This window comes from Gorilla gorilla, chromosome 9 (assembly GCF_029281585.2).
Source record: "Gorilla gorilla gorilla isolate KB3781 chromosome 9, NHGRI_mGorGor1-v2.1_pri, whole genome shotgun sequence".
Taxonomy (NCBI): domain Eukaryota; kingdom Metazoa; phylum Chordata; class Mammalia; order Primates; family Hominidae; genus Gorilla; species Gorilla gorilla.
Genome location: NC_073233.2, coordinates 102406162 through 102418543, shown reverse-complemented (window position 1 = coordinate 102418543; position 12382 = coordinate 102406162). Strand labels below are relative to the sequence as shown.

General features: G+C 36.2%; 1 protein-coding gene across 1 annotated transcript in view; it reads left to right on the top strand.

The window, feature by feature from the left end:
- Positions 1 to 65: 65 nt before the first annotated feature.
- The window catches only part of MRE11 (MRE11 homolog, double strand break repair nuclease), a 96213-nt gene continuing 83896 nt past the window's right edge, over positions 66 to 12382 (top strand). The window contains exon 1 of the mRNA XM_055356088.2: positions 66 to 429. The gene's annotated coding sequence lies outside the window, so the exon portion shown is untranslated. The remainder of the gene's footprint in view (positions 430 to 12382) is intronic.

Here is a 12382-nt window from a genome sequence, read left to right as displayed (position 1 = left end):
CTTCCGAGAGCCCTGGGCACGGTTTCCTTCTCGGCTCAGTCGCAGGCAGCCCAGCATGCGAGGCGTCTCGGGTTGCCATAGTGACTGCCGATTCTCCCCGCCCCCAGCCGGCCTTCCGAGGCCCTAGGTATTCCGCGCACCAAAGAAGGTGCTGAAGTTATGGGGCTGGGGTTAGTATTATCACTGACCAAAGCAAAGGACTTTCCATTAATTTCTCGTTAATTTATTGTTAATTTCTCACACGAACTCGGCAAGAGAGGCTTTACTATTCCCAGAGAACCCGAGATTCAGAAAAAGCGAAGGAAACTGCATGAGGCCTCATAGCTAGGAAGAGGCACCGTTGGAATGTGGACTCAGAAGTCTGGTCCCAAGCCGACAGAATAGATCACTGCCCAGAACAGAAAAGTTAGAAGTGGAACCGGTGTGCAGGTGAGTGCAAGGCACCGTCGCTGGTTTCACTCAGCCTTGTGCCTGTCGCGTCCTGCTCCCTGCTACACACACGCAGCGTGATTGAATAAGTAAATACTGAGGATTCCCAACTTTCACGTTGTGAATTATTATATTAAGCACATTGTAGTTTCCAAGCTCTTTTGTATTCACAAAATAACAAGCTAATAACTAACTTTACAGATGAAATCAAATTCAGCAAATTTTAATTTGAAGAGCAAGTAGAAAAATTCAGGGTTTTATTTGGAGCATAAGGTTGCTTTTGTCTTGGTTTGGTTTTGCAGGCCTTAAAAATGGATTACGTTGTGGTGTTAATTTTATGGAAGTTGAATGTGCATTGTTTTATAGTATTAAATCGTTCTACAAGGCTTGCAACCAAATGTAGGAGACCTCTTCTGTCTCCACTGTACCCCAGAGCCAAACACTTTTAATACCAAATCCTTATATTGCTGCTTTTTATGTTTTTCAATTTTAGATATCATGTTGATTTCCTACGGTGAAAGACGAGATTTCTCTCTCTTTCATACTCCCTGTGTCACATATACTTATTGCTCCTTTATACTCCCATTATAGATAAATTGAAATTTTCGCTAGAGTAATATTTGTTTACATTACTATGACAATTGTATTAGGCTAGTCTTGCATTGCTATATACCTGAAACTGGGTAATTTATAAAGAAAAAAGGTTTAGTTGGCTCACAGTTCTTCAGGCTTTACAGGAAGCATGATGCTGGCATCTGTTTGGCTTCTGGTGAAGCCTCCGGAAACTTAAAATCATGGTGGAAGGCAGAGGAGGAACAGGCAGCTCACATAGCAAAAGCAGGAGATCGCTCTCTCTTTCTTTCTCTTTGTAGAGAGATATCTATCTATATCTATCTATATATATATAGAGAGAGAGAGAGAGAGGCAATTAAAAGGTTGTGTGGAAAGGTTGCGTTCCTTTTTTATATCTCTGTATTTTTGCACTATTTTCTGAGAGATTTTTCTTAACATGAGTTTGAATTTCAAACTGCTCCCCAGTACCCACGGTGTTTCTCCAGGCAGTTCAGGCACTCCTCATTCATTTAATACATATTCATTGAATGACTGCTTTGTGTCAGGAGCTATTATATGTGCTAAGGATGCAGCCATGAACAAAACATACAAAAATCCCTGCCCTTATGTAGTTGAGCTCACATTCTGCCTAAGATTTGATTTGAACAGAGTTGTTGACATGTTTGTACGTGTGTGTATAACTTTTACCTAACATGTTTGGAGTGAATTCATCGCCATTCTCACCCAGCTATGTTACTGCCAACATCCCTTGGCTTTTGCTAAGCCCTTCGCCTATCAGAAGTCCATATGGCTGAAATAATTTGATGGGTGAGTTATGGCAACTCACCATGAGTTCTGATAGGTGAATTATGGCAACTCACCTATCAGAAGTCCAAATGGCAGAAATAATTTCCAAAAAGTTATTCTAAATGACTTATATTCACTATATCCTTACCTAATATGGGTTTATATAATTTGAAAGCAAAAACACCTAGATTTCATTTGATTGACTCATGATGCTATTTTAACGTTATGTTCTTAGTTTTTATCAAGAAGCAGTGGGAAAAAAGTCAAATAAGAAATATTTCTGAATTTTAAGTGAAACTATTTTTAAAGATGCTGTTCATTCTGTCAACTGTCATTTGTTAGTTCTCACAGAATAAACTTCTTTAAGATTAGTTTCACCAATATCAGAAATGGTAAATCTATACCTAAAGATCTTACAGGCATTAAAAAGATAGGAAGATATTTTGAATAATTTGATGCTAGTAAATTTGACAATTTAGATAAAATAGAGAAATTACTTAAAAGCTTTCCAAAATAGACACAAGCAGAAATATAGCTTTAATAGAAGTAGTTATAAAAATATAACTACTAAAAATATGGAATTTAAGATTAAAACATATTCCACAAAGAAAAAGCCTCACTGGTATCTTCCAAACATTTAAGAATGAAATAACACCAATTCTATCTAATCTCTTGCAGGAATTAAAAAAAAAAATGTTAACACTTCCCAACTCATCTTTATACCAAAATCTGAAAGAACATTAATAAAAAGGAAAATTATAGGTCAATATCTCTCAAGAAGATCAATTCAGATATTAAATAAAATATTAGCAAATATAACCCAAATGTAGCATGTTAAAAAATGGATAATACATACATCACGATCAAGTTTTGATCATTGCAGGAATGCAAGGTTGTTTAAAATCAATACTGTATAACTTACCACATTAAAAAAATAAAAAACGAAGAAATTAAACTGTTATTAGCTGTCAACATGGCTGTATACATAGAAAATTCAGGCCAGGCAAGGTGGGTCACGCCTGTAATCCAGCACTTTGGGAGGCTGAGGCGAGTGGATCATGGGGTCAAGGGATCGAGACCATCTGGCCAACATGGTGAAAACCCGTCTCTACTAAAAATACAAAAATTAGCTGGGCGTGGTGGTACGTGCCTGTAGTCCCAGCTACTCCGGAGGCTGAGGCAGGAGAATCGCTTGAACCCGGGAGGTACAGGTTGCAGTGAGCCGAGATCGCATCACTGCACTCCAGCCTGGCAACAGAACAAGACTCCATCTCAAAAAGAAAAAAAAAAATTCAAATGAATGTACAGGTAAGCTATTGGAATTAATACATTTATCAAGGCCAGTGGACACATGGTCAATAGAGAAAAATAAATGTTACTTTTATATATTAAAAAAATTAAAAATGGAATGTAAAAGACAATAACATTTATAACAGCATTGAGAGCCAAAAAAATACATTAAGGATAAATCTTTAAAAAGAGAGAACTCCAACTGAATACTCTAAAACGTTATCAAGAAAAAGTAATACCTAAATAAATGCAGAAATGTATTACAGTATATTCGAGAATTGTAACACTGAATATTACAATGATGTTAATTTTCCTCAACTAGATCTAGAAATTTCATGTAATCTCAATATGAATCTCAGCAGGGTTGTTTAAAATAGATGTTGGCAAGGGGATTCTAAAATTAGAAAGTAAATGTAGCACTTTGGCAGGCTGAGGAGGGCGGATCATGAGGTCAAGAGTTTGAGACCAACCTGGCCAACATGGTGAAACCCTGTCTCTACTAAAAATACAAAAATTAACTGGGTGTGGTGGTGCGTGCCTGTAATCCCAGCTACTGGGGAGGCTGAGGCAGGAGAATGGCTTGAACCCAGGAGGCAGAGGTTGCAGTGAGCCGAGATCGTGCCACTGTACTCCAGCCTAGGTGAAAGAGCAAGACTCTGTCTCAAAAAAAAAAAAAAAAAAAGGTAAATGTAGTGGGCCAAGACTGGTCAAAACAACTTTGAAAAATAAGAAAGAAGTTGGAATATCTACACTACCACATAATAAGACTTATGATAAAGCCAAAATATTAAAACTGTGGTATTGGGGCAAAGATAGCTCAATGAAATAAAATAGGATCTAGAAACAGACCCAACTAAATATGATCACCAGATAAATGATAAAAGTGTCACTGCAATGTAGTGTGTGTGTGTTTGTGTGAGGGGCTGTTCCTTTTAATAAGTGGCATTGATAAATTGGATATTAATATGGGAAAATGAACTTTGACTCCTACCGCATGTCAAATGCAAATATCAACTCAAAATAGCACTAAAGGTAAAACACAAAAGCTTCTAGAGTATAACAATGAAAAAAACCTTCATGATGTCTTCCTCATGTCTACCCTTTGGAGTAGACAACTATTTTTTAAACAGGAAACCAAAAGCACTAATCAAAAGAAGGCAATAGATAAATTAGAGGTTGTTAAAATTAAGATATTCCCAGGCCAGATGCTGTACCTCATGCCTGTAATACCAGCACTTTAGGAGGCTGAGGCGGGAGGATGGCTTGAGCCCGGGAGTCTGAGAACAGCCTGGGGCAATATAGCAAGATTCTCTACAAAAACAAATACATGAATTAGTAGTCCTAGCTACTTGGGAGGCTGAGGCAGGAGAATTGCTTGAGCCGCAGAATTTGAGGCTGCACTGAGCTACGATCACACCAGTGCACTCCAGCCTGGGCAACAGCACAAGACCCTGTCTCTATAAAGTAAATAAATAAATAAAATTAAGATATTCTCTTCATTAAAATCACCAGTAAGAGTGTGAAAAGGCAAGCCACAGACCGAGAGAGCATATATCCAAAAAATAACTAGGATCCAGAATATATAAAGAACTTCTAAAAATAGGAAACATGTGCACACATCCCAGAAAGAAAATGGAGAAAGATGAAGCACTTCATGAAAGAGAAGATCCAAGTGGTGAGTCATCACACATAAAAACATTGCTTCACATCATTAGTCACCAGGAATATGCAAATTAAAACTACAATGAGCTATTACTACATGCCCACTAGAATGGCTATTAAAAAAAAAAGAAATGAAAATCAACAAACCTGGCAGTAACAAGAGCCATGGGCATGTGGAGCAATCGGAACGCTCATTTCCTGCTGCTAAGAGTGTAAATTGGTAGAACTACTTTGGAGAACTGTTTTGGCAGTTTTTACTAAAGTGGAATATAAGTATATCCTGTGGCTCAGCAGGCTTTACTAGATATGCACTGAAATGTATAGTATGTACACCAAAACCATGTACTAGAATGTTTATGGCAGCGCTATTCATAAAATCCCCAAACTGGAAACAATGCAAAATCCCCCCAAAAGTTAACAATATCATGTATATATAAATTATTACATATTCATATAACAGAATACATCAATAAAAACAACAAAACCCTGCTACATGCAGAAATGGAGAAATCTCATAGATGTAATGTTGAGTGAAATAAACCAAATGCAAAAATATACACAATAAGTTATTACATTTATATAGGCAAAACTAAATGATGGAAATAAAAGTTAGATTATAGTTACCTTTGAGGGAACACTGAGTGGAAGCACAAAGTAGCTGTTGGAGGTGCTGATTATGTTCTAGATCTTGAGCTGGGTGATAGTTACATAACCCTATTCACTTTGAAGAATTCACCGAGATTTCTGAATTTTACTTTGTGTATGCTATAGTTCTATAAAATTATACAAAATTAAGAATATTTTATTTAGAAAAAATGTCTAAAAATATTTTTACTCATAAAAATGTGGTTTATTTGATCAAATTAAAAAATATGCACAAAACAAACATAAAAAAAGGCTGGCACCGTGGCTCACACCTATAATCCCAGCACTTTTGGAGGCCAAGGCAGGAGGATCGCATGAGGCCAGGAGTTTAAAACCAGCCTGGTCAACATAAAAGACTCTGTCTCAATAAAAGAAAAATTAAAAAATTAGCTCAGCGTGGTGGCTTGCACTGTAGTCTTAGCTACGCAGGAGGCAGAGGCTGGAGGATCAGTTGAGTCCAGGAGTTCAAGGCTGCAGTGAGTCATGATGGCACCACTGCACTCTAGCCTTGGTGACAGAGCAAGACCCTGTCTCAAAAAAAAAAAAAAAAAAGCAATTACTGTCTTCCTCTTTTTTCTTCATTACCAAAAACCTTAAAGATAATCTATCAATTTTAATAACTATATTGACTTAGGTGGTTTATTTCCTTCTTTTTCTTTCTAAATGGCTTTTGATTTTTTTTGTTTCCAATTGTTACATGTGTGTCTTCAATTACATACCAATGCATATTCTCTTGAAAGAAGTTACTGACACAAATAAGTATAAAAGGTACTGTTTTAGGTATGAACTGTGGTTTCCATTTTTCTCTTTTTAACTTTTTTTTTAGGTTCAGGGGTACATTTGCTATATAGGAAAATTACATGTTGCAGGAGTTTGGTGTACAAATTATTTCATCACCCAGGTAATAAGCATACTACTTAAAAGTTTTTCAGTCCTTACCAAAAAAAAAAACTAAAAATGAACAACAAAAACAGAATGAAAAAATCCAGGATCGTTGGCTTATCCTTTTAAAATTTCAATTACAGTCATGCGTCGCTCAATGGTGGGGATATGTTTTGAGAAATGTGCTGTTAGTCAATTTCATCATTGTTCAAATATCAGAATGCACTTACACAAACCTAGGTGGCTAGGTGGCACAGCCTACTACACACTTAGGCTACTTGGTATAGCCTATTGCTCCTAGGCTACAAACCTGTAGAACATGTTACTATACTGCATACTGTAGGCAATTGTAACACAAGGGAAATATTTGTGTATCTTAAGAAATTTAAACATAGAGAAGGTACAGTAAAAATATGGTATAGTTGACTTTAAAATGTACACCTGTAGAGTGTGTACTTCATGAATGGAGCTTGAAGGACTTGGTGTTGCTCTGAGTGAGTCAGTGAGTGAGTGGTGGGCAAATGTGATGGCCTAAGACATTACCGAACACTACTATAGACTTTATCAACACTGTTCACTTAGGCTGCACTAAATTTATGCAAACATATTTTTCTTTCTTCCATAATAAATTACCTTTAGCTTACTGTCCTTTTTTTACTTTATAAACTTTTAATTTTTAAAAACATTTTAACTCTTGTAATAACACTTAGCTTAAAATGCAAGCACCTTGTACAGCTATGCAAAAGTATTTTTATAGCCTCATTCTATGAGCTTTTTTTGTATTTTCAATATGCATTATTTATATATTTTTTAATTTTAAACTTTTTTGTTAGAAACAAAGACATAAACACATACTTAGTCTAGGCCAACACAGGGTCATCATGATCACTGTCTTCCCGCTCCACATCTTGTCCTGCTGGGAGGTGTTCAGGGGCAATAACGCTCATGGAGTTATTCCTATGTCATCTCCTATGATATTAATGCCTTCTTCTGGAATACTCCCTGAAGGACCTGCCTGAAACTGTTTTACGGTTCACTTTTTTTAATAAGTGGAAGAACACCCTAAAATAATGACAGGAAGTATATTATAGTAAATACATAAACCAGTAACAGTTGTTTATTATCATTATCCAGTGTTGTATACTGTACATAGTTGTATGTAAACATGACTGGCAGTGCAGTAGGTTTGTTTACATTTAGCATCACCTTGAACATGTGAGTAATGTGTTGTGCTATGACATTATGACAGCTACAACATCACTAGGTGATAGGAAATTTTAGCTCCATTATAATCTTATGAGATCACTGTCAGTATAGGCGATACATCATTTACCCAAGCCTGACTGTAAATGGAAAAGACCAACATGACCACTAGATGGAGACAAAACCCAAGACTAAAGTTTTCTTATAAAAAGTTACACATTCATGTAAAAAATGAAGTCTTTATCAAAGAAATAAAAAGTTTTAATATATTACCAGAGTAAATAGGTTACTTCATGTTACTTGTGTTTAATTCTATAGATCTAAAACACGTCTCAAGAAATCATCTCAGTTTGTCTTATAGCACAACTGAATAAACAATGGGATGTTGAATGCTATCATTTTTCTTCAGAAAAGTAGATGCTAAAACCACTTTGGTATCCTCTTCTAGGTTCTAACAGTCCTGATTTAAATTAAAAGCCAACCAAATCCTTCTTATGTAGTAACTGGCCATCTTTTAAAATTTCTTGAATCCAGCCAAATGGACTAATTATTTTAAAGCAATTATTTTGTTTCCCATTCTGTCATTTAATGGAGAAATTGGTCGTTCTGATTATAAAGGTTGTGTTACTTGGAATTTTAAAATTCCAGTGAATTGGTGAAATGTATTTTTTTAAATAACAGGCCCCCCTGAAGATATATCCCTAGAATTTGAGAATGAGGTCATCTTATGCTTGCCATGGAAAATAATAAAATAATAAAATTAGTCATATCTGGATATCTATTTTTAAAAATCGACTTCATAAAAATATAACTTATGTACAAAAACCCTGCATTACTCTTTAAAACCCGGTGACTTTTGACGGTTGTGTACACCTGCAAAATCATTACCACGATCAAGCTACGGCATATTTCCATCACCTCCAAAAGGTTCTCCCTGCCCTTTTGTAGTCCAACCTCTGTCCCTGTGACCAAGAAACCACTGAACTGCTTTCTGCCTATAAATGAGTTCATGTTTTTTCCAAGAAGATATTCAGTTGTTCCAGCACCATTTGTTTAAGAGAATGTCCCACTGAATTCCTTGGCACCTTTGTCAAAAATTAATTATCTATATCTGGATTTATTTCTAGACTCTATTCTGTTCTATGGATCCACATGTCCTTCCACCAATACTACATTGTCTTAATACTGTTGTTTTATAGGTAGTCTTAAAATTAGGTTGTAAAAATCCTGATTTTAACGTTTTCTTTTTCTTTTTTTTTTTGACACGGAGTCTCACTCTGTTGCCCAGGCTGGAGTGCAGTGGCGTGATCTTGGCTCACTGCAGCCTCCTCCTCCTGGGTTCAAGCAAAAGCAATTCTCCTGCCTCAGCATCCTGAGTAGCTGGGACTACAGGGGCGTGCCACCATGCCCGGCTAATTTTTTTGTATTTTTAGTAGAGACAGGGTTTCACCATGTTGGCCAGGATGGTCTTGATCTCTTGATCTCGTGATCTGCCCACCTTGGCCTCCCAAAATGTTGGATGGTGTGAGCCACCGTGTTTTCTTTTTAAATATTGCTTTGGCTCTTATGATTTTCAACTACTAGGATTTTTGCTTATCTATGTTCGTGTGCCATAAAATGCAATTCTCTCCTTGTTGCATGAGTTCTCTTATATGAGGTGTCTAAAATAGTCATGCTCCTAGAAACAGAGAGTAGAATGGTGGCTGCCAGGATCTGGGGCAAGGGTAAACGGGAAGTAGTTATTCAATGAGTATAAAGTTTTAGTTATACGAGATGAATAATTTCTAGAGATCTGCTGTACAAGCTAGAATCTCTGCAGTTCTAGAAATCTACAAGCATTGTGCCTATAGATAAGAAAAATACTATGAACTAAAATTTTAACAGGGCAGATCTCATGTTAAGTGTTCTTCACACAATAACAAGAAATTTGCACATAAGTATGGAATCTTACATGGAAGGGGAATAAAATTAATAGATTTAGTGGCCAAGCATGGTGGCTCAAGTCTGTAATCCCAGCACTTTGGGAGGTCGAGACCAGCAGATTACTTGAGGCCAGGAGTTTGAGACCAGCCTGGCCAACATAGTGAAACCCAGTCTCTACTAAAAACATAAAAAATTAGCTGGGCATGGTAGCGCATGCCTGTAATCCCAACTACTTGGGAGGCTGAGGCATGAGAATCACTGGAACCTGGGAGGCAGAGGTTGCAGTGAGCCGAGATCATGCCAGTGCACTCTAGCCTGGACAACAGTGAGAGTCTGTCTCAAAAAGAAAAAAAACAAAAATTAAAAAATAAATAAATAAATTTAGTTATAGCCTATGTACAACATATACTTCATATGTGGATAAATGGCAAGCATATTTAAAAGTAGATACAAGTAACCAAATTCAAAAAATATAAACTGCAGCTTTAAAAGCAAATGCAGTTGCTTGTGCTCCTGATAGTAGTTGTTATGTCCTCAAACCCTACTGTAAATAAACTACATAAATATAATATTAAAGAAAATGGAATTTTGGTTATTATGATAGACAAACTGGTGGTATACAGATAATATTCAAAAACACCATAGGTAACCACTGTGACATTTGAACATGAGCTTTCTGGGAACTTAAGAAGATACACTAAACATGCACCAAATGATGCATTCTTTAATCAACTTTACAAATACATATCAAATACTAGCGTGTGGTGAAGAGGAAAGGTGGTAGAATCAGATAGACAAACCTCCATCATGCGCACATGGCATGACAATGGGCAATCCGTGTAAGTTCTATAAACCTGATTTCCTTTTATACAATGATATCTGTCTCAGAGAGTTGTTGTGAGGCACACATGATATCACACACGTGAAGCACATACAGCATAGTTGGCCCACAGTGAGCACTCAGTTGTTAGCTATTAATATTGTCACAGAGGTTTGGTGTACCACATCTTATATATATATAAGAACTTTCATGAAGAAGATCGGATGAGACTATTTCATTCATAAAAGATGACTGGAGGACATTGATAAATACGTAGCTTTTTAAAAAAACAATATGATTTCGATGTATTTCATATTGATATTTATTTTTAAAGTATTAAAGAAATTGACAAAATAAATAACACCATATGATTTTTACATTTAAATAACAAACTAGCCTACAACAAGATAGATATTATCCCTGATTTACCTATGAGAAAACCGAGGGTTTTTTTTTTTTTGCCCAAAGTGACCCACAGGTGGCACTGAAGATTTGAACTCAGTTTGTCTCACTCAGAGTTTAATGCTCTGTGTAACCATCCTTCTGTGCCTCCAGGGAATAATTTCAGGCATGTAGATCTGTGCTTTCAATGGAGTAGCCATTAGACAAACATAGCTGAGAACTTGAAATGTGACTAGATCCAGATGTGCTGTAAAATACACCCTGTATTTTGAAGACTTACTGCAAAAAAAAGTAAAACATCTCAAAAAATTTTAAATATATATCTCATATTTTGGATGTATTGTCATATATATATAAAATTAATTTCACCTGTTTTTGTTTTAATATGGCTCTTACGATTTTCAACTACCAGGATTTTTGCTTATCTATGTTTGTGTGCCATAAAATGCAATTCTGTCCTTATTGCATGAGTCCTCTTATATGAGGTATCTAAAATAGTCATGCTAAAAACATAAAATTACATGAGGCCCACGTTTCTATGTGTTGGCACTGATTTAGATCATTTCCACTTAGGTTCTGAGAAGTAAAATTTTGGAGTTTCAAAGGGAAATTTCCAGGAATTTAAAACATCAATCAGCTACACTTAATCCTTCTTGGTTTACTCTCTTCTGAACTTAATAAAGATAGACCTTAAATATCCTTTAGAGAAAGCATTTCATATTGAACAAATTGAGTGGTCATCTAGTAATCCTACAGACGGACTGGAGCATCTTATGATAAACTAATTATAGCAAAGACATAATGATTTCGTGATCTTATTTTGCAGGCAGTTGCATAAATTCCTAGAGCCATTGCAGGTAAGGCGAAGATGGTATATGTGTTGATCAGGAATCAAGAGTTGATCCACAGATTTCATTTTGGTATGGGACATAAATCTCAGTATAGTCTCCGGGCTTCTTTTGATCATGATTTTCCAGCATAATGTTAGATAACGTAATAGATGTCAAATAATACAAATAAATGTCTTCATATTGTAGTATAAAGACTCTAAATCCCACCACTGTGGTAGGCTGTGGGTTGGAAGGCTCCCTGGAAAAGCATATTTAAGATTCATAAAAGCAAAGGCAACTAGTTCCACTTTAGGCCTAAGAATGACGATATGAACCTTGAACATTCACAAAAATTACCTCTTCCTCAAGCATATGTTAATCAAAATTAAACCCTTAGTTATGAAAAACTCAGATTTTATTTTTTAATAAGTCTTTGTATAGACTTTCCAAGATTAGAGAAAATTCTGTTTGTAAACTGAGCTATTTAGCCTGCCTAAACTGGAAAGTAGAAGTAATCCTTTCAAAGCACAATTAGTGACTGCCTTCTGTGCACAGAGCGGTCTAGTAAATGCTCTGGAAAGTATAAAGGAAGCAGACAATACAAATTCTGCCCTCAGGGGTGGGATTTGTCTTATGTGTAGAGTTTGCTCTCTAGCATCAGTGAGTGTTGAGTGAAAACAAGGGAGTAGACATATCTTAGGTCCTTACTGGAAACAAGACTTCTTTGGCTCCATACTTAAATGGAAAGTTTACATGGAATCATGGGTACAATCCATTCTCAAGTGAGAAAGGAGCCATCAGCTCTGTGACTTTCAGGCTAAGCAGCCTCATTCAGCAGTCTGCTTGGATAAATAAAGTCTTATCCTATCATCACTGCCTGTCAGCTGTATCTGTCATTTGGTGTCACTAACTTAGGCCAGATCAAACAGAAAGCAAC